The sequence below is a fragment of the Cebus imitator genome, unplaced genomic scaffold (genome assembly GCF_001604975.1).
Source record: "Cebus imitator isolate Cc_AM_T3 unplaced genomic scaffold, Cebus_imitator-1.0 Scaffold45, whole genome shotgun sequence".
NCBI lineage: Eukaryota > Metazoa > Chordata > Mammalia > Primates > Cebidae > Cebus > Cebus imitator.
The window spans coordinates 1,149,192-1,172,505 of record NW_016107360.1 but is presented as its reverse complement, the minus strand read 5'-3'; positions in this window follow the sequence as shown (position 1 = coordinate 1,172,505).

Here is a 23,314-nt window from a genome sequence, read left to right as displayed (position 1 = left end):
TTGCTTTCTAATTCTGTCTCCATCTGCACTGTTACATTCTATGATGTTTATGTTCCTCCATGGGACCACATCAGAATGATCACTTCCTTGAAGCAAAGCTCTTAATTATGACTCTAGAGAAATCCAGAAAAATCTGTTTCCATCTGTTACTGCTGAAAAAAGTGCAGGGTCTTGCTCAGCAACATTCCTAAAGAGATTGGTTTCTTTTGCTCACATTTTTCAAAATGCCTGCTGTCCATTTTACCTTTAAAACAGTCATTCTTAATTCTTATAGCATTGCAATTCACAACTCTGTTTTTCTGAAATACCCCAAGATGTATCAGTGAGAAAAATTATTTCTTATTTTGGCTTTCTCTGGGAAAGGGAAATTTCTAATGTTTTACTTCCATGTGCAAAAGTCTTCGAATTCTGGGATATTTCCCAAGAATCTCTGATCTACCTAATAATGCCCCTTGAGTTGGTTGCCTGAGTTTTACAGTTAACAACTTCATCCTTACTGATATGTAGGTTAGGCTAGCATCAAAGAAAATAGGTTAAAGAAATGGTTTCACTTACTTTGGCCCACTTAAAACCAGGACTTGAACTTTACCAAAAACTAAATATCTCAGCATAGCACGTCAGAAAGCAGCATATGGTACAAGAACAGTAAGGAGGGCGTGAAACTCAGGTCTGTGGCTTAATAGTGACTGACCACAGGCCCACTGGTAACTTTTGTTAACCGTCCTGCCTCATCTGACAAACAGGGTAAATGTCACCTATGTTACAAAGTGGGTGGTGGTTCTAAATTAGAGAGTCTAGACAATGTGTCTCCCACTGCTGCATATCACAGGCTCTCAGGAAACCTTAACTGCCTTTCTCCTTCCTCCAAAGTTTCAGTTGACAAAAGTATAAGCTCAAGGAATAGAAAATAAATGTTCAATTGAATAGGAATGGAATCTAACACTTTTTCATGCTGCAGTAAATCATTGAAAATGTGCCCTCATGTCACATTCTGTTTTGGGAGCAGTGTCCATTTCCCTTTCCAAATATCATTAATCAGTGTATCCTTTCTTGTCTCCAAATAAATTAACCTTAAATCTCTCTTTAAATAGTTACAAGGTATGTGACTGACACAAACCATAACTCTAGATAAAGATTTGAAGGATATGCTAATCAGGTTTAAGATTATTGGAAGAGATAATAAAGAAAATTGCAAATAAATTGTTCTGAAATAAAATGCCTACCATGCACTGCAATTAGAAAATCTAGGGAGAAAAGACAAGTTCAGCTTTGTCTTCTTATCAGAAACTGCATTGCTTTCTTTCCATAATTCCACTACCACTTTTGCCACGTGGTGAGAAACATGAAATCGCACACGTTAGAAAAGTAAGTACTGTCAGATGGAAAGCTTGCCTTACTCTTTTCTGGGAACTACATTTCATTACTTGAAGGACTGATTACCTTTAAGCAAGAACAACTCTATCAACCCATCTCTGTACTACTTAGCCCAGCTGGGTCTTGGTAATAATACAATTTGGGAAGGGTCTTCAAGAAAATCATACTAATATTTTTAGTTTTTAGGAGAAAATATAATATACTATAGAGAACTGATGAGTGGGTTTGGCAATGCAGTTGTAAGGAAAAGGGATTCAAGTGAAGACAATCAGTTTTTCCCTTGGGGCAGGCAAAGGATTGGAGAGATTAAGGAACCTGATTGAAGTCACAAATCTACTAAGGCAAAACCATGGTTTTAGCGAGACCTGTCTGGTTTCAAGAAAAGTAGTTTAAGTGTATTAAGAGCCTATAATGTAAAAGTCACTATGTTCAGAAGTTTATATACATCATCTAGACCCCTCACAACAAGTATGCATGGTAAGTATTGTTACCTGCCTTTTATAATTAAAAAAAGCTGTGACCTACCCATCGTCCCCAAGCTAGTTACACTGCAAGCCTACATTTAAATTCAAATGTGTTGGATGCAAAACCCTACATTTTCTTTTACTGTACTATATTGCGTCCTAAGAACTACAAGTATTATATCCTAGAAATATTAGCAGATCAATAAATGTTTATTATCTGGTTCTTCAATGGTTTCAATATTTCATTTGATTGTTTTGATGCTTCCATCTTGAATTTATTATCAGCCCCTCCTTGTAGAAAGGGTAATTCATGATTAATTGTCACTAGATAATGATAGAAGTCCTATCTTTATACCAAAATAACATAAAGTAATGATGAAATAAAACTGTAGTTACTGAGTTACAGTTCTGACTTTTACCAATGAATGATGTACGTGACACAATCCATACAAATGCAATAGTCAGCAGTATATTGTGCATGCAGATGATAGCTTATAGAAAAGGAATAGCCAATCTGAGATCAGAGACAGAGAAATAGACACACAAAATCAATGCAGAATGAAAGTAAGTAAAATAAATTCAAATTTGAACTTCAAATTTTATTACTCAGCTCTGTGACCTACTACTGCCAAGAAGCATATTTTGAAAAAGTGTGACACAGTAACACTAAAACAGTAAAAGAACATGCAACATAGATAAAATTTTCACAATTTTAATGACATGCAATAGGAGTTAGTGGCATGGTTAATGTCAAAGTAATGGATCCATTCTTTGGCTATCAAATCCTGAACCTGGAGTAAAAAGACTTAAACTATCTATGAAAATCAATAATCTTCCAGAGATAGTTTAACTAGAACTATATTGCTAATATTAAAGATAGAGAATAAGTGTTAGTAGCAGTGGCACATTGTTTACCACATCATAGGACTGCAATGAGGTTATTGTTATGTAGTTGCAATATTTCATTTATCTAGGACTATTTTATTACCAGAAATACATATAGAAATAATTTTTTCTTGGAAAGGATTACATTAATACATTTAGGTTATAAAGTCTTAAAGTTACTAGGTAACTTTTCCTCCATTGTGTATATTGTCATTTTCTTTTCTCTAAAATTTTGGCCATTAACTGAATTATTAAATTATCCTTTTCTAAGATTATACTAATATATCCCTGAATGATATATTTTAATAGAAATTTTAGAATAAGAACAGTGTTTATGCTATGGGTATACTTTCTGCTAATCTAAAAGGAAACTTAATCAAGTTAAGAATTTGAGGCCAAGTATGGAGGCTTACACCTATAATCTCAGCACTTTGGGAGGCCAAGGTGGGCAGATCACAAGCTCAAGAGTTTGAGAGCAGCCTGGCCAATATGGTGAAACCATCTCTACTAAAAAAAATAATAATAATAAATTAGCCAGGCATGGTGGTACACACCTATAGTCCCAGCTACCCAGGAGGCTGAGGCAGAAGAATCGCTGGAACCCAGGAGGCAGGGGTTGCAGAGAGCCAAGATCGTGCCACTGCACTCCAGCCTGGGCAACAGAGTGAGACTCCATCTCAAAAAGAAGAAGAAGAAGAATTTGGAGTTCACTTCATGCAAGTTTTCATTTTACATATTGGGGCTCCGATTTAAATATAATTGTTTCTGCTATTTTTCAGAAGGTAAAACTACCTCTAGAAAATAGCATAATATTTAGAAATGTACTCTCATGCTTTCTGTTTCATAGGGCATAATAAAAGTGTAAGTGTGTAAACACAGAGCCATATCCACAAGTCTGAATTAATGTCTTCTCCACTAGGAGTAAACCAGAATCAACCTACTGCACTAAGAGCGGTCAGCCACATTCTTCTCTTGGTAAGCTTAAGTTAGTTCCTCATGTTTTCTATAGTGTTTTGAAATTTGAAAATGATTTTTCAATTTTTTATACTTTTAAAATCTCATCTTCTCCTCAAAACAATTTAATGAGGTAAGGATTATTTTCTCTGTTTCACAGACAAAGAAATTAAGAGCCCCACAATTTACATGCCTCGCCTTGATTCTCACAGCTACTCATGTGTTTTGCTCCAGTTCTCATAGTGGATTAAACTGTCAGTCATGATCTTCCTTTCCATTACCCTCCTTATTTCTCTAATTATATTTTGGTAGGAAGAAGTCCCAACATAGATTGGAGAAAGCAAATGGACTAGTTGCAGGCTCCACTTACGGCTAATACTCACATTTTAGACAACAGGAAAACCACAGAAAAATCACTGCTTACAGTTGGCTACTCACAATAGCCTAATAAAATTAACATAACAAATCTGGTACATAATCTTAAAGAAAGGCTCAAAATAATTGTTTATGCCCCCCAAATTATGTAGGTCCACTAGATAACAGAACCAATTAGAACTTGACAAAAGTAGAATTGAAAAGCAGACAGATTCCTGCAAGGAGAATTAGGACACAGTGCTGCATAGCTGTGCAGAGTGTCAAGAGTTGCAGTCATTTTGCTGGTCATTAGGTATTTGCTATGCCTTTTACATAAGCATATTATTTAAAATTTATGTTTGATTATTAACATGCAACATAGAATAAAGATTACAAATTCAGATTTTAAGCTTTGGACAATTTACTTAACTTCTCTAGGACACAACTCAAATTATAAAGTTGTAAAACGAAGGGGTTGTTGTGTGTGTGAAAAATAAAATATTTGTAATCTTCACATATATATTGTATGTAAAATCTTTAGTATAATCTTAAACATTTTAAGATTTCCTTAAGCTGATAAGCAACTTTAGTAAAGTCTCAGGATACAAAATCCATGTGCAAAAATCGCAAGCATTCCTATACACCAATAATAGACAAACACAGAGCCAAATCATGAGTGAACTCCCATTCAAAATTGCTACAAAGAGAATAAAATACCTAGGAACACAACATACAAGGGATGTGAAGGGCCTCTTCAAGGACAACTACAAGCCACTGTTCAAAGAAATAAAAGAGGACACAAACAAATGGAAAAACATCCCATGCTCATGGATAGGAAGAATCAATGTCATGAAAATGGCCATACTGCCCAAAGTAATTTATAGATTCAACGCTATCCCCATCAAGCTGCCACTGACTTTCTTCACAGAATTACAAAAAGCTACTTTAAATTTCACACAGAACCAAAAAAGAGTGCATACAGCCAAAACAATCCTAAGCAAAAAAAACAAAGCTGGAGGCATCAATGCTACGTGACTTCAAACTATCCTACAAGGCCATGGTAACCAAAACAGCATACTGGTACCAAAACAGAATATTGACCAATGTTACAGAACAGAGGCCTCAGAAATAACACCACACATCTACAATAATCTGATCTTTGACAAATCTGACAAAAACAAGCAATGGGGAAAGGATTCCCTATTTAATAAACGGTGTTGGGAAAACTGGCTAGTCATATGCAGAAAACTGAAACTGGATCCTTTCCTTACACCTTATACAAAAATTAATTCAAGATGGATTGAAGACTTAAACGTGACCAAAAACCATAAATACCCTAGAAGAAAACCTAGGCAATACCGTTCAGGACATAGGTATGGGCAGAGACTTCATGACTAAAACACCAAAAGCAACAGTAACAAAAGCTAAAATTGAAATGGGATCTAATTAAACTAAAGAGCTTCCTCACAGCAAAAGAAACTATCATCAGAGTGAACAGGCAACCTACAGAATGGGAGAAAAAATTTGCAATCTATCTATCTAAAACAGGGCTAATATCCAGAATCCACAGGAACTAAAATAAATTTACAAAAAAATAACAACCTCATCAAAAAGTAGGCAAAGGATATGAACAGACACTTCTCAAAAGAAGACATTCATGTGGCCAAAAAACATATGAAAAAAGCTCATCATCACTGGTCATTACAGCAATGCAAATCAAAACCACAATGAGATACCATCTCACACCAGTTAGAATGGCAATCATTAAAAAGTCAGGAAACAACAGATGCTGAAGAGGATGTGGAGAAATAGGAACACTTTTACACTGTTGGTGGGAGTGTAAATTAGTTCAACCATTGTGGAAGACAGTGTGGCGATTCCTCAAGGATCTAGAACTAGAAATACCACTTGACCCAGCAATCCCACTACTGGTCATATATCCAAAGAATTATATATCATTCTATTAAAAAGACACATGTACATATATGTTTATTGTGGCACTGTTCCCAGTAGCAAAGACTTGGAACCAACCCAAATGCCCATTAATGATAGACTGGATAAAGAAAATGCAGCACATACACACCATGGAATACTACATAGCCATAAAAAAGGATGAGTCCACGTCCTTTGTAGGAACATAGATGAAGCTGGAAACCGTCACTCTCAGCAAGCTAACACAGGAACAGTGTTAGTTTGCTCTCACTCATAAGTGAGAACACCACACGTTCTCATCATAAGTGGGAGTTGAATAATGAGAACACATGGACACAGGGAGGGGAACGTCACACAGCAGGACCTATTGGTGGGTGGAGGGCTAGGGGAGAAAGTATTAGGAGAAATGCCTAATATAAATGACGGGTTGATGGATGCAACAAATCGCCATGGCACGTGTATACCTATGTAACAAACCTGCATGGTCTGCACATGTATCCCAGAACTTAAAGTGTAATTTATAAAATTCAATATATTTTAAGTGGTAGACTTGGTAGTATTGGAGTATGAGCAGTGGTTGAAATAACAGCAACAGTTATGAAAGCTACTTTCTCTTGGGCCCTGATAGAGCTGGATATTGGTAGTTCCATCATCTATGCTTTACCTATTAGAAGCTGAGTTCATAGCCCCTTGTACAGGTCTACAACAATTCTGGTGAGCCAGAAGTAACTACCTGGCCACTGTCTTTCTAACTTTCCCACTGCTACCAGAATCCTAAGACGCTTCAGCCAATTATTTGCAGTGAAAATGAGAAATGAAATTTCAGCTAATGAATTACCACATCAAGAGAGTATCCCACAACAACAGGGAAAAATCAGTTAGTGCATAAGAGTAATTTTTATCTCTGTGGAGATTAAATGTTGTTACTACCTTATCCTATTCATCAAAAAAAACCTTTCAAAGTTGGTTAAATATTGCAGTGTAAAAAGCAAATTATAGAAAACCTGAAGAAAATGCAGTTCAGTATTAATCTGATCCTGTGGTGGGAAAGGTCTTTCTAAACATTTTTTTAAATGGCCAAAATCATATAAGAAATCACTTACAATTTTGACTATGTTAAATTTAGCATTATGTGTTAAAATTGAAAGGGAGTAAGATAAAATTTACATAAACATACGTACATATAAAAACTTGATATTTTATATTAATGGCTGGTGTATAATATGTATATATATATATATATATATACACACATACACACACACACACACACACACGCATACATATATATATACACAATGTCAATGAATAAAGTTAATTCAAGTTTAGTCAAACAATAAAAATTAACCCCACATCACATCCATTTTCCTTATAAAATGGATAAAATAAGACTGGGCACAGTGGCTCATGCCTATAATCCCAGCACTTTGAGAGGCTGAGGCCAGAGGATCACGAGGTCAAGAGTTTGAGACCAGTGTGGCAAACATAATGAAACCCCATCTCTACTAAAAATACAAGAAATTAGCTGGGCATGGTGGCGGACGCCTGTAGTCCCAGCTACTTGGGAGGCTGAGGCAGGAGAATCACATGAACCCGGGAGACAGAGGTTGTGGTGGGCTGAGATCCCGCCATTGCACTCCAGCCTGGGCGACAGACAGAGACTCCATCTCAAAACCATAATAATAAATTAAAAATAAAATAAAATGGGTAAAATAATAAGAGGTAACATAATATTATCAATACTATTATATTGCAGGTAAAAATACATTAAATTATACCCTTCCAGCTTGCCCTGCTTGGCTGTGGCGCACACCTGGCTGGGGTGGAGGCCCTGGCCTGGTCTGACCTCATGAGGCTTGTGACATGAATGCTTCTCCAACCACCTGTTCCCACCTCCTGCCCTGCACCCAGCCTTGGCAGAGCCCTTGTAGCCAGATGCCCAGTGCCTGTCATTGAGTCGGAGCTGTACTTCCTCATCAGCCAGTACCTGTCAACCAGCCTGTGCCAGAGAGCGGCCTAGGTGCCAGTGCTGGAGCTGGGGCAGTACCAGCTGCTGCCGAAGAGGTTGGACTGGGAGGGCAACGATCACAGCAGTCTAAAAATTTGAGACATAATTATTAAAGTGAATACAAAGAACCAGTCTTGTCCATTAAGCATGTGGCTCCTGATCATCTGCTGCGGTCTGCCAGTGCTTCAATCTTATTTTGGTTAAAGAAATTCCACTCCGGTTTTCAAAAGTCACTTCTTTCCTTGGTTCAGGAAGGCAGTCTTTGTTACATACAGCAAAACATAGGTTAATGTAAAGATGTGTTCTGCTTTCTGTTAATAGCTGAATAATTGCTATAATTGTGACACAATGCAAGCATTGCGGAAGAAAGGTAATAATATTTGTAAGTAAAGCTGTGTACCATACAACTCTCTGCATTTAGCATAGAAGACTGAATTTTGCTGTGTGTTTCGTGGGCCCTTCTGCATATAAAAAATTGATAAAGACACAAATGTTAGCTAAAAAGCTTGAATTTACTCTGAGATGTGTTTGAGGTTTTATCAGCATGAGCTCACTTATAACTTCATTGAATGTAATTATATTAGCCTAATAAACTCTTTAAATGCTAGGAGTATTTCATTTGATATTTAGAACCTGAAAGTCCTTTGTTACAAAGGGAAGTGATTTCATAAATTTGGAAGCAGCTTGAGAACAAGTACCAAAAATGTAAAATTGAGTGGTTCTGTTCTTTACCAATTTGATTTTTTTTGCAAAATTATGTGCTAGCATAATGTTTGTAACTGCTATTCTTTTTCTGTTAGCTTGATATAAATGACTTAAACTAAGTATATGCATATGATGTTATCCATGTGTACATCTGATGAAACTGATAATGGGCAAAGATTGCTGGTTCTTTTGATCCTAAACATACATTAAGTTACATCCCATGATTATTTTTTGTTACAAGCTATTGCTGATGTGATGCTACCTCTTAAATGCACCACTAATATAAAGCTTAAATGAGAAGGAAACAATCCACCCTTTTAGTTCCATGCTAGACTGGTTTATCAGCTTTAGCTGTTTCTTAGTCCTCTACAGCAATGCCACACTATGGCATTAGAAAACCGTTTATAGTCTTCTTCCTTCTTCTGTGTCCCTATTCACTTTGTAATTATTCTGTTTTAGGTGGTTATGTGGTAGTTACTGGGGTGGCATGTTTTCCTTTGTTTTCTCTACTTGTGTCAAGCTCAGTGTCATAGTGCTGTTATGAGCACTGCTTGCTACTAGCAGATCTTAAAAAAGACTTGCAGCTCCAGAGTTGGGGCCAAAACTCTCTATTTGGTTTGTACTAGTACCACAAGAGGATGCCTTGTAACTGCTCTTTGGTCATAACGATAAAGTATCCATTCATGGAAAATGCAATATGCCTGTTGGTTTGGGGCACCTGAGATTTCATAGAGGTTTAGCATGATGCTCTCCCTCCTTTTTTTTTTTTTTGAGTGGTGAAAAAAGTAAACTTCTAGCACAGCATGACTGCTCATAACCTGTGTTCTGCTGCTGTCTCCCATAGAGGAGGGTAGACATTGTTTTCTTAGTGCATTGGCTAGTAGGTCAAGGAGGGATGGGGCTTTTGAATTTGTGTTCAGACTCACAGATTCTGCACATTGGCTTTTCTGTAGAGGGCTACCTGAGATCATAAAATAAAAGGAAAGGTATTTAATTTTAATTTGTCAATACTTCATAAAGAGACTAAAGTCAATGCAGTATTGGCCAAATTAAGTTTAAACCTGAAGAAGTCAAGAATTTTAATATAAATTTAAAAAATTAAATTTTTCCTTATAAAACTTTGCATTTTTAAAAAGTTGAATCAAACGTAAAACCTTTCATCTTTAATATTGTATGGTATAATTCTGTGTTGAAAAATCAACACCAATTTGGCATTAAATGGGAAATAAATAAATAATAGCTTTCTGGAGACTTTTTGGTAATTAAAGCCTTATGAATTCCTATAATCTAATTTGAAAATTCCCCCTTGAGAAATTTACCCTAAGGAAATTCTGAGATATGTGTAAAATATTAAATGATAAAGTGTTTATTTATGACAGCAAAAGATTTCAAAACAGCATTTGCATACAAAATTAGACTGAATAATGGGATTTTCATACAATGGAAAAAGATATAGTCATACAAAATCTTACTCTAGAAGTTATTCATGTGAGAAATATTTATAATATACTATTATAAACTATACAGAATTATTCCAATTTTACAAAACTAACAACATATATATGCATAGCAAATACCAAAGAAAATGTTAAAGATGCTTATCTCTGGGCCATAGGATTATGGGTATTTTGTTTCACAGTTTCAAATACACACACACACACACACACACACACACACACACACACTTTTATAAGTATGTAAAGCCTTTTTTAAAAAATAACTAAAGAGAGAATACAGAGAATGAGGAAACCTGAAGCATGAAGCGTAGAATGGAGTCTAACACTCATGCGATGAGAACAGTGAGAGAACTAGCGGAGTTAATCGATACATGGCAAGGGGAAGATGTCCCTCTTCAGTCAGTTTTCCAATAACCAAGGATCCAACCAACTAACTTGTGGTCTTTGAGGCTATTTGATTGAGATTGTGCAGTTGCCACACTGTACACTTCTTTCAGTTTCTGGCCATTTTCACTGAAAAAGACAGGAAAGGGAAGTGGCTGACACAGCTGCTCTTCCCATGGGTAGTCACGTTAATTAGGGCCAAGGAAGGGGAACCAGGGAAGTTTTCTGATTTTTCCTCAGAAAAAAAAAAATTACTGTCAGCAGCTTTCTTTCTAATCTCATTCTCTTAGCAAATCCCTCTTTCTCTTTCTATCCTCTTTGAGATGCTGGATATTGATGAAAAAAATACTTGCAAACCCTGCCCTAAAATTGAAATAACTTACCCACAATGCAAATAACAGGTATTGGTTTTCACAAAAGCAATTTAAAATTATATCTCAGACAATCATCTCAAAATTACAATTCACCAGGCTAATGTTATAAGAAGAAACACTGAGAGTGGAGGAGAACAAGAGATGGCAGAATTAGACAGAATACAAGGTGTAGAGCACATGCTCTCAGATTCCTAGAAGTGCAGAAACAGCATTACGCATTCTGAGCTTCCGCTGCCAGGGGATGATCAATGTCTACTCTTGGAAGGAAAAGTCACTGGAAGCCTCGTCCATGAGAAACCTTGGAATCTTTAGAAATTCTGCTAGCAAGCTGGTGTCTGCCCTTGTGCAGAGATAGAAGCTGTATTCTCCCCTCTCTCCATAACCAGAAAAGCCAGGAAAGCCAGGCAGCAACCTTTCTCTGCCTATTTAATGAATGAGGGTATTTCCCTTCAGGAGACAAGTCACTAAAGACCAGGGTCCTAAAATGCCAGGGTGGCATTCTCCCAAACACTGCCTCAGAGAGAGATTCTGTTGTACATTGAAGTGAAAATGACTCTAGAGTTTGGCTGATAAAGACTTCCCTGCAGTCTTATTTCAGTCATACTTCCTTTCAGAGACATGGAAGCCCTCATGATAATACTCTGTTTACAATATAAATCTAATCATCCTCATTAGCTATTCTGTTTCTCTTGACAAATTAACATTTGATAGTCTTGATAATTCTATTTAGAGACTTTGTTATGGGAAAAACAACCCTGAACAAATGGCTAAATTTCCTAAGCTTACCTCAGATATAATTATTTAATATAAAGTACAGATTGCTTTGATATTTTGGTAAATGGGATTAAAATTTGTAGGATCCACTTTCTCATTAAGAAGAAAATAGCCGAGGGCAAGTGGGTTGAATCTAAGGCCCTGTGCAATATTAAGTGCCCAGGAAATACCCACCCTGAATCACTGAAAAGTTCCTTTAGGCTTTTCTTTGTGAACCTCAGCTGTACGGCGAAAACATACTCTGATATAAAAAGGTCACACTGTTTTTATTATCTCAAACTATATCTCTAAGCAGGGCTAAAACCGAAAAAATTCTAATGCCACTTCCTGTCTCCCTGGGTTAGCTCTGATACTTCAACAATGACCACAAAATAGATGATGTAGATTATGAAGCACTAGCTAGTGTAGGTCAGTAGATACTTTCTCAGTTTGAAACAGCAAAATGCCACCAATCCAATTAAGAAAGTTCAGCTTCCCATGTCTCTGAAGGAAAATGTCTTTCAGGAGAGGTTTGGACAGGATAGAATTAAGGCCTGCTTTCTATACAATGCTTTGTAGACCTCTCAGTTGGGAAGTTAATTAGAATCAGCAGAAATCCATAGATAAATATATGTATGAATATGTTTGCCAGAAATTTGATAGAGCATTGGTTTCTCCATCATCTGATGAACAAATGAAGAGCATTTCTACATATGTATCTTTACTTTCATGGCTTTTCTGCCTAGAGTATCTCTACCCTCTACTTTTCTGGCTAAAACCATATGCCAAGGCCTAACCCATGTCCCACCTCTTCTGTGAAACTTTTCCAAGTTGGTTGAAGGTTATTTTCTTAATCTTCATCCCTGTAATAACCATCCATACCACTGTTAGGCTTATTATTTGCTATCTGGTATTCATTCATTCATTCATTCATTCATCCAGCCAATCAACAAATATTTATCCAAACTTGTACTGTACCAGGCATTGTATTCACTCTTAAGTATACAATGGCATTCAAAACAGAAATAATACCGCCTTATGAAGCTTAGATTGTGGTAAGTTCTAAGGAAGAAAAAATCTAGGGAGCTGTGGAGGCAGTGACAAGGGAGACATGCTTTAGCTGGGTGATCATGCAGGAGGTGGTAATGAACATCTGCATCTGCCACTGGGGGTGCCCAACATCTTCTGAGCACCCTCCCTGTATCATGGTAGCTTTCTACATTGTGAAAACAGCCTTCTTAAGGTAGAAACCAAAAACCCTGACTGTATAGGGTAAACATGTGTTATGTATTCTTAGATTCCCTTGACTATCTTCTTCCTTCTAAAGGTGCCACCCATTTCTGAACTGTGCCACCACTGTCCTGGGCTTGCAGGCTGGCTGGAGGCTGAGATGAAGCCCTGGGCCACATGGTCCACATCCCTCAGATGTTGAAGCAATCCATACTAAGTTTCTCCTACGTTTCCAGACCTAGATGAAGTACCACAGTACCAGGAGTGGCATTCAACAGTGACCTGAATTATACAAGCTGAAAGCCTGAGGGAACTGACCCGTGGTGAGGCCAATCTGGTAAAATAGGACATGGATATGGAAGAAAGCTCCACAGATAAATTTCTCCTCCTTTCTCCCTTCTAAAGTTTCAGTTCCTCTTTTTAACTGCTCTGGAGAAGAACGACACACCAATAAATATGCATCCTGAACACAGGCGCCAACACAGAAATGCATCATAGCACCTTTCTCTGCTCATTTTCCTCACTCTAACTGCTGGATTTGTACTTCTCAAAGAAAGTGTCAACATGTTAATCCCTGCTTCAGGCTCTGCTTTTTGGAGAATGTGGTCTAAGAAACTTACATTTCCCAGACTCCTTTGCAGTTGCGGGAGGACAAATATCCAGGTTTCATTGGTCAGATGTACCTGAGATTTGAATGTAGATAGAAGCAAATGAAAGAGTGGCCACTAGTGGGGATATCTTTTGGCGTGTCCTGTTGTGAGAATAGTATTGTGGAGCTTCTAGAATTCAGATCTAAGATCCACAAATGATCACTGCCAACCAGGGACAAAAGCAGTTGTTTTTGCTAGAAATAACTGCTGTAAAAGTATTATGATATACTGGATATGATCCTAGCTGTATCATTAGCCCTTTGTAATCAATAAGCTTAGTTCTCTTCTCCTGGTAGATACTCTGTAATCAACTATTTTACTATAAATCTTTCTGCTTAAATAAAATATCATACATTCTATTGTTTACAACTAAGAAGCCTGACTGATAGAAGATTGGCTAGCTGAATACCTGTTCTCCATCTTGTCATTCTCAAAAAGAGAGAAAAAAAATAAAATACCTGAATTTCTATTCTCCCTTGAAGTTAGGGATACCCTTGTGATATAGGTGATATAGTCCTGGCGTACGAGATAGAGGAAGAATTTCATGATCAGAGCTTCACTTTCTGAATGAAGAGAAGATCACCCTTCCCTCTTTCACCTTTCCCTTACTTCAAAGACAAATGATATACCTCTTGCCAAGATATTCCTCTTGCAACCATGAGATAATAGGTCAAAACTTTAAAGATGGCAAATTAAAAATAAACAAGACACCTGAGACATTGATGATAAAATGAATTGGCACATTCATGAGTTACTGCACCATCTCTGAAATATCTACCCTGGCCTTATGTGTGGTAGGCTGAATATGGATATCCCTGAATGTCCATGTCTTTGTCCTTGAAACTTATGAATATGTTACCTTACATTGTACAAGAGATTCTTCAAGTTTGAATAAGTTAATGATTTTTGAGGTGGGAAGTCTTTATGGGTTGCACAGGTGGACCCAATAAAACCACAAAGGTAATTGTAAGGGAGAAGCAAGCAGATCAGAGTCAGAGAAGATGGAAGGTTGGAAGCAGAGGTCAGAGAGAAAAGATGCTAAGCTAATGGCTTTAGAGATAGAGTAAAGGAAGGTGGGCTGCCTCCAGAAGCTAGAGAACACAAAGAAATGAGATTCTCTCCTAGGAACACAGTGCTGCTGACATCTTGATTTTGGGCCCATTGAAACTGTATTCAAACTTTTGACCTCTAAAACTGTAAGATAACAGTTTGGTGTTATTTTAAGCCAATACATTTTGGTAACTGGTTACAGTAGTAATAGGAAACTAATTTGTTTTGTGAGACTCTATTTACTCACCTGTCATTCATTAATCAGATTCTCTGTTATTTCCAAGTACATGCCTAATACAGCAACAATCTTTCCCTTTATTGTGGAAAGGATTCTCAGTTAGAAGAGAGAGGTCCTGTTTTTTGGTCTTAGCTATGATACTAACTTGCTTTGTGAACTTGAACATCAGTTTCTCATCTATAAGGGGTGGGTACGGGGGTGGTTCAAAATATTGCATACTTTACAGAACTGGGGAAAAGAAACTGTACCAGCATATATGAATGAGTTGCACAATCTCTGAAGTGTTACATAAATGTCTGTGTTTTTTCTGTGAATTCAGGATATTGAAATAAATTAGAGATGTCAAAACACCTAATATACTTACCAACATTCTCTATGCTGGGCCTATGCAGACATAGTAATCAATTATAGGGTTCTACTTTTCCTAATTCATATGCAGTCCCAGAATTCTCAAACAATATTCCACACAACCACTGCCATTTCAATAGTGTTAACACAAGAAACAACACCTATTTAAAATCCCAGGTTTACATGGTTTCTAAGATCTGGTCTATCTGTACACACTACTTCCAATATTATACTATATGTGTAAGTTACAAATAATTCCACACCTTGTGCTATACCAAAAATTAAGTACATAATAGATGTTTAATTTAAAGAATGTGTCTAGTGGAGGATTATTTGTATAAATATTTAAATTAGCATGATGCTATTAACGTGCCTGCTTTAACATGATTTTTAGATCAGCATAATGCTATTATTAACATATGGTAGCCCAGATTGTTTGATAAATTAAAAGTCAGCATAATTATTACACATTCTAAACCATGTGTTTATTACTTTGACTTTATTTATTTTCAAAGTGTTTACTACTCTATATACCTGCCTAGCTTTCATTTATTCTTTTATTTATTTCCTTCATTACCATAAGCATACTCATAATATCAAGCACACCCATGGATTCACAGTTCCTCAAAGTTCTTTAGGTCTAAAACAGAACCTACACTAAGCACAAATGTATAACGAAGTATTTCTTTTTATAAATAACATTACGCAGAATATGTGAATAATTTATGGATAATGATAGAATCCGGGAATAAATGTCACTGCAGCTAGGCACCCTCAAAGATCTCTACAAATTTACAAATAACTCAAAATGCATAGCAGTCTGAAGTCGAAGATCTCTGATCTTCAGGTAATAAGTAGTAAACCTCAAGATTTAACTTCAGACTCAGTGGATGCAACACATAAACATCAGATTCACTCGTTTAGCCAGGGTATCAACTAGTGAAAGAGGTTTCACTCACTTACACAGGAGGAAGGAAGATTATAGTTAACAAGTTCACTAAAGCACTAGACCAAAGAGAGACAAGCTGTGGGCTGTCACCCATTGATCTCAGAGGTTTTCCAAAGCAAGAAGGCTTAAGGTACCTGTCTTCCCTAATGAGGCTCTACCTTAAGAAATTATTAGAACACTTCCACGTAAAAATAATTTCCATGGGTGGCCTAGTATATATAACTAGGATAAAGCTTTGGTCAAATACAGGTCAGTTATTGATTACTTGTTAAGATATTTTAGCCAAACTTACTTTGAATTAACATTTTTGGAGATTAATCTCCCCCATTATCTATTTCTTGCCTTTTCATCTAATATGAATAATCAATAAGAGTCCAAGTAAAACATCCATTTTTTACTTAATTTCCTACTATCTACACATAGGAGGAGCAGGGAGCATGGGATATCCTCTTTCCCCTGCTTCTTCTAAAAGAAAAGGAATAAAGCAGAGGCAGAAGATAAAGTAGGGGAAAGGCAATTTTTTTTACTTGCCTTCTTAGTTTTTACCCTCTAGTGTTCTACAAAAACAATTCACTCATTCCAATACACAACAGAAGGAAAAATGTTCTTGCTATTGAGATAAGAAAATATGGCCATAAAATTAATCTTGGAAACATACATCTACAGTTATATTGATTGGCACCATCCAAGAACCAGAAATCCATTTGGCCTAGCCCCAAAAGTCAATGTCTGGAAAAACAATAATAATTTAAATTCTCATCTATGTTTTCTGGTTCAGTAAAGCATTTCTTAAGCCTGTTTATGCCAATTGCATTCAGATGCATCAACATTATGATATTATTAAAAGTGAGAGGAAGAAGACTAGTCAAATCTCATTATTGCAAATAAGGTTTCATGTTTCCACGCTAGAGCAGTTAGCTTGTTCATTACACATAACCATAATTTCAATGATACGTTAAATTCCAGGACAGAGATGGAGAATCACAAATGGAAGCAGTGTTGTCCCAATGAAATACTGTGTGTACTAAATCTGGACTATGGAAATTGAGAAGTATCAAGACTCATAATCAAAATATAGCAGAATATGTTGAATAACTAATAAATCATATGAAATAAATAATAGAAAACATAGATTCAAGCAAAATTGTATTCTATTTATGTACTGGTATAAAAAGCAATAATAGAATAATGTTAGATAAAACTTGTATCCCTGCAACAGCGAAAAGTATCAATGGACATGATTTTGTACACTTACAGATATGTACTCATGGAGAGCTTTTATGAACAGTGCTGAAACAAAAATGCCTCCAAAACTCTACCATCCTGATCTGATTCTGTAAGGCTCATTCAGTCTTGAGTGAATCTGTGCTGCCTAGATTTCCATATGGAGTACATGAGTCTTGGCATTCAACTCCATCTTTATGTAAGGCATATGTTAAAAGTCTCATATTATTGAACTGCTTTATATCAGGATAATTTTCCAGCTGCAATAGAACTGTGCACATGGTTCAAACAATTGAAGCATAAAATTATACAGTTAGGTATGTTGTGCAAAATAGACTATATCTATAAACAAAGAGGGGAAAAAAAATTTAGGAAGTGATGGTACCTGAGTTGGATCTTGAAGCATAGTTAGAATGTGAAAATGCCTTGCAAAGACAAACTCGGCCACTTTGTTTAACTTCATTAATATAGATAACCAATCTAATATAAATAATGAATCAATATGATACAGAGCAAAAATTCTATTGGGGTTTAACCAAGTGTAAATTATCCACAGATCCCCTGTGATTTCATAATACCATGACATCTTTATGTATTTTTATTGTCTCTAGTAATCTTTTTGCAAGTAAGTTTATCATTTTGCTAAATTCACTTATAGAAGCATTTAATTCTCAAAGTGCCTATGTTTTCTAAGTAATTTTTATGTAAACACATTCCCTAAATACCTCTGACAATCTCTACCTCCTTTATGAAGAAATCTTAAATTTAAGTCTTCTTGATAGTTCATCAGAACCACACACCTAGACTATATTTCTGTTGTTTGTAGAGTTTTGCTCAATTGAATTTCATCGGTTACCTTAAAAACATTATAAACACAGTCACATGACTATTACTCCTTTTATACTTGTTAGAGGAAAGTTGTAGATTATACACTTTATATGTACACTATAGTTATCCATTATATTATGCCATTTTTTTGTTGTAATAAAGATGCAAAGAAAACATTTCTCTTGGGGTTCAGTCCAAAGCTTTACTACTGAACAAAAGGGTTTTTTATTTTTATAATCACTATGAACCTACAGATGTTTTCCTTTTTGTTACTTAAAAATGAATTGAAGAAAGCCTACATAGATAATAAACCAATATCTCAATAAATGGCAGATTTTCTAAACACTTTACCACATCATATCATATTAGAGTGAGTTCAAATTCTATCTGGCTAAACTCTGCTAATGGGATCCACTCCAAACCACTAATTGCAGAAACGACCTCAATGAATATGGAAAAATCTCTTTTTCTTCCCCTGGTTCTTCAAGATATCCAGAATCTGCTTTGCTAGTAGGCACCTTTATAAATTGTCTAGTTAATTAATCTGACATACAACTCACAAATCATCTATCATTGTGGGATACTGTAGGACCATTAGTAATTTTTTATCAAACAATGTCAGAGAACACATATAATTCATTTTTAAAACTTCAAAAGCTAATGATTCTTGGTTCATCCATTAGTTATTATTATTATTACATTAATATTATTATTACTGTGCTAGCAACAAGATCTTGCTATGTTGACCAGGCTGGAATGCAGTGGCTATTCACATGCACGATCGTAAAGTACTGTAGCCTTGAACTCCTGGCTTCAAGTGATCCCCCCACTTCAGCCTTCCTAGTAGTATATTAAGTTTCAGATATCTTTTCTATATAGGCTCTCTATTTCTTGGCTTAAATTTTTGAATTATTTACACAAGGCAGCTATCTAAGAAAGTGTAGTAGAAATGCTTTTTGGGCTGAGGATTCAGTAGGACCCGTGATAAAATGATGTTTGGAGGAGACAGAACTCACAGTTGGCTCCCACATCCTCAATCTTCAAGTGAGACTCTCAGAGTGACAAACCCAGACCAAGGACCTTGGCTAGCAGAAATAAAAAGACTTGAGTGTGTATGTGAAAGACAGCTACCTATGTAAACTGTCCTCCAACTCAGCCTCTCAAAGGCTTGTGACATTTTTTTCAGGAGTGGGGAGATATACTAAAAATGAATCAAGAAATGCACTCCATAACTGACAGTACAGTAGAGAAACAAGAAAATGAGGTCACCCTGGTTTTTGAGTCATTAATAAGATCAATACATGTGATAAAAGGATATTTACCACAAATCTCTTTATGATCATGGCTTGAGCAGAGTCAAGGCAGTGACACAGGAAAGGTGACCTAAATGCAGTCAGCAGAGAGGGATGGAAATGAAAAATTATTAAATGCAAAGTGTGAGTATATGCTGGGAACTGGAACCAGGGTCCCCTCAGCAGAAAGAAGACAGAGTCTAAAGACAGAGAAAGTGATCTTACCATCATGTTATGACTCTATTCATCATTCATCTGTTGCATCCAAGAACTAATAGGTAATAATCTGCCAAAAAAATAGGATTTTATATGTTAAAAGTAAAAGATGCACATAGGCGTTAGAGTTCAAGACCCAGATGGCAGAGGAGTTCAAAAGAGAAGAGGGAACCAACATAGGTAATAAAAGAATATAGAGTTCAGGGCACTTGAGACTTCTGCAGTTTCTAATTATAGTGAAAACATGGGATTGGAAAGGGAAGTTGGAGTCAGGTTATTGAGAACCCTGAACACTGGGATAAGCCATTTAGATTTGTTACTAGAGGAATGTGGGATCCATTAAATGTTCAAGAAAGGGGAGTACATCTACCGTATTTGTGTCTAAAAAGTAAGAATACTTACAGTTTTGTGGGTGGAGTCAAGGCTGATGGTAGGCAAGAGATACTGACTCCTCCAAGGAATGTCACTGGGGATGATGGTGAAAAATCAGATTTGAAAAACGTATGAGTTGACAGAAGCAAAAGGATATGGCTACTGATTAAACTTAGAAGGCATTAGGAGATGCCAAAAAGAGGTCACTCATTCAATGTCTAAGATGATTTATTGAGAGCCATGTGCCAGGGACTGTGCTTCTTGCCAAGGATAAAATGGCCGACCAAAATAAAAATGATGGAAGTGACAAATATATTTATTTATGTAATAATCATTCAGATGTGTGTATTGCTTCAGGCTATAGTAAGTTCTATGAAGGAAAATACGGTTTTGAGATAGTCTGTAAAAAATAAACCTGAGAGAACATCTACTTGTAATAAGTGCTTTACATGAGATAAGCAGGATGCCTAAGAGTACCTAAGGGAAGGGACATCTGAGAACGGTCCAGGTAGAGAAATAGCACAGGCAAAAGTCCTGGAGGAAAATGAGTCTGCCACAGTCTAACATAAAAAATTTCTGTGGGTCCCATGATAAATGGTGATGCTATCAGATAGAAAATACAGAAAGAGAAGAAAGTGTAAGGGCACTGGAGGAAAGTAAGAACATGTGTTGTATTTTGGACACTTTAAAATGTTTGCAAAACACTGGTTTAGTTGCTCAGGGCAGGCAGATAGATGGGGACCTGGAGACTGAAAGTTTGAATTCATCAATGTCCACTTGATACTTATATTCATGGCCTAGTGAATTTTTCTAGGGAAAGTATGTAGAAAGAAAAAAGAGAGTTCGAATGGAACCCCAGGGAAGAAGCAATAATTACACAGTAAGTAAAGTAAAAAGAGGGAATAATAAGACTCGGCAAAAGTCATCAGAAAGACTAAAAGAGGGCACAAACGTGATATCATGGGAGCCAATGACAGCAATTTCCACAGAGAAAATGGTTAATTGGGTCAAATTCCTAGACCCATCAAGCACAATGTGCTGTAAAAAGCCCATGCTTAGTCAAGTCGCAGGTCAAAGGTAACTTTAACAAAAGAAGATTCAGTTCAGGATAGAGTCTGGAAAGCTATTGAGGAATGAAAAGAAGGAAAGCTCCAGAAACACTGTAAAACAAAACAAAAACCTGGCTTTATTTCCATATCTCTTCCCTTAACTTTTCCCCCTTACAAATAGAGACTTTACTACCTTCTCTAAAAACTGAAGTTGCAAAGCCAAATTGAGTGGAGGGTTACACGCTTGATATGGGAGAGTTTACAATTTTTAAAGCTAGCCTGAGATAATTTGGGGAAGAAACAAATCTGATATAACATGAGAGAATAATATTTTTATTTTTGTGCTTTCCTTGTAGAATCAGATTTGGTTTGCAAAAAGGTAAAGTTTACATGCGTGGGTAGGATACCATCTTAAACACACAGCAGATTCCAAGAAAGCATTCAGTGGAGTGGGTGGTTAGGCAAATATTCTTCCCTCATTCCGGTACTTTCTGCTGGACTTTCGCCTTCTAAGTCTGAACTTGCCTACTGGGAAAGCAAAGAATGTGGTAGAAGCATGTGTCAGCAAGTGTATGCTTACCTCAAAACAGTACAAAAGAATTAAGCATGTAGGTTGCAGTGACTTTGTATAAAAAGTAGATGACCCTGACAAAGTGATGGCTTAACACACATTTAAATAAATTAAAACGTTTTAACAGCTTTATTGAAGCATAACTGATAATATAAATAAGTATACATATTTGAAGTGTACAATTTGATAAGTTTAAACATATGCAAAAACTCTTGTAAGGGTTACTATAATTAAGGTAGTAGACAGATCCAGTGCTTCCCATAGTTTCTTTTTTTGTTTTTGTTTGTTTGTTCTGAGATGGAGTCTCACTGTCAAGTAGGCTGGAGTACAATGGCGTGATCTTGGCTCACTGGAGCCTCCACCTCCCAGGTTCAAGCAATTCTCCTGTCTCAGCCTCCTGAGTAGCTCAGACTACAGGTGCATGCCATCACACTCAGCTAATTTTTTTGTATTTTTAGTAGAGACAGGGTTTCACCATGATGGCCAGGCTGGTCTCGAACTCCTGACCTCAGGTGATCCACCCATTTTGGCCTCCCAAAGTGCTGGGATTACAGGCTTGAGCCACCACACCGAGACCCCGTAGTTTCTTTGTGTCTTGTTTTCGTGGTTTTGTTGTTGTTGTTGTTTATTTTTGTGGTAAGAACACTTAAAATAAGATCTACCCTCTTAACAAATGTTGAAATACACAATACTGTATTGTTTACTATAGGTATAATGTTGTACAGCAGATCTCTAAAACATAATCAGCTAGCATAGCTGAAACTTCTTATCCACTTAACAACAACCTCCCATGCCTCCCAGCCCCTAGCCCCTGGTAAGCACTATTGCACTCACTACTTCTATTATGTTGACTATAAAGATCTCTCATACAGGTGGAATCATGCAGTATTTGACCTTTGGTACTGGCTTATTTTGCTTAGCATAATGTCCTCCAGGTTCACCCACATTGTCATAAATGGCAGGATTCCCTTCCTTTTTAAAGCAGAATAATATCACATTGTACATGTCTAGCACGTTTTCTTTATCCATTCATCTATTGATAGACGCTTGGGTTGTTCCCACATCTTGCTATTGTGAATAATGCTGTAACAAATAAGGGAGTGCAGAGAGTTCTTCAAGGTCCTAATTTCAATTATATTGGACATATACCTAGAATAAGAAATAAAACTCTACTTCAACTGGGGAAGAACTTTTATAAAAATGTATTTTTAGAACTGTGGTAAGCTATATATTCTTCTTAACTAACATCCTAGTATAAGTTTATGCAAAATGACCAATTTTTCTCCCTATTACCGCCAAGTAGGCAGGCACAAACACACAGATACACACAAGAAAATTAAAAGCCCATAAAGAGCTCAGATGACCTACAAGCTAATAATAAAGGATAGAGAATATAATTAGTCTCCATATTAATTACTTTTAAATTAACTTCCGGAAAATTTCACTCACATTCCAAAGAAAGTATTTAATGCAGAACACAGATGAGCTTGAGAGTGAAAATACGTGGCATATAATGAGATGTATGTCAAGTTCAACAAGACTAATTTTATTCTGAGCAGCATACCTTTGCTCCATATTGACCCTTAAATTTTATTTCATTCTCTTTAATCTATTAGCAAATCTCACTAAATACTCTTTTTATATTATCTTAGC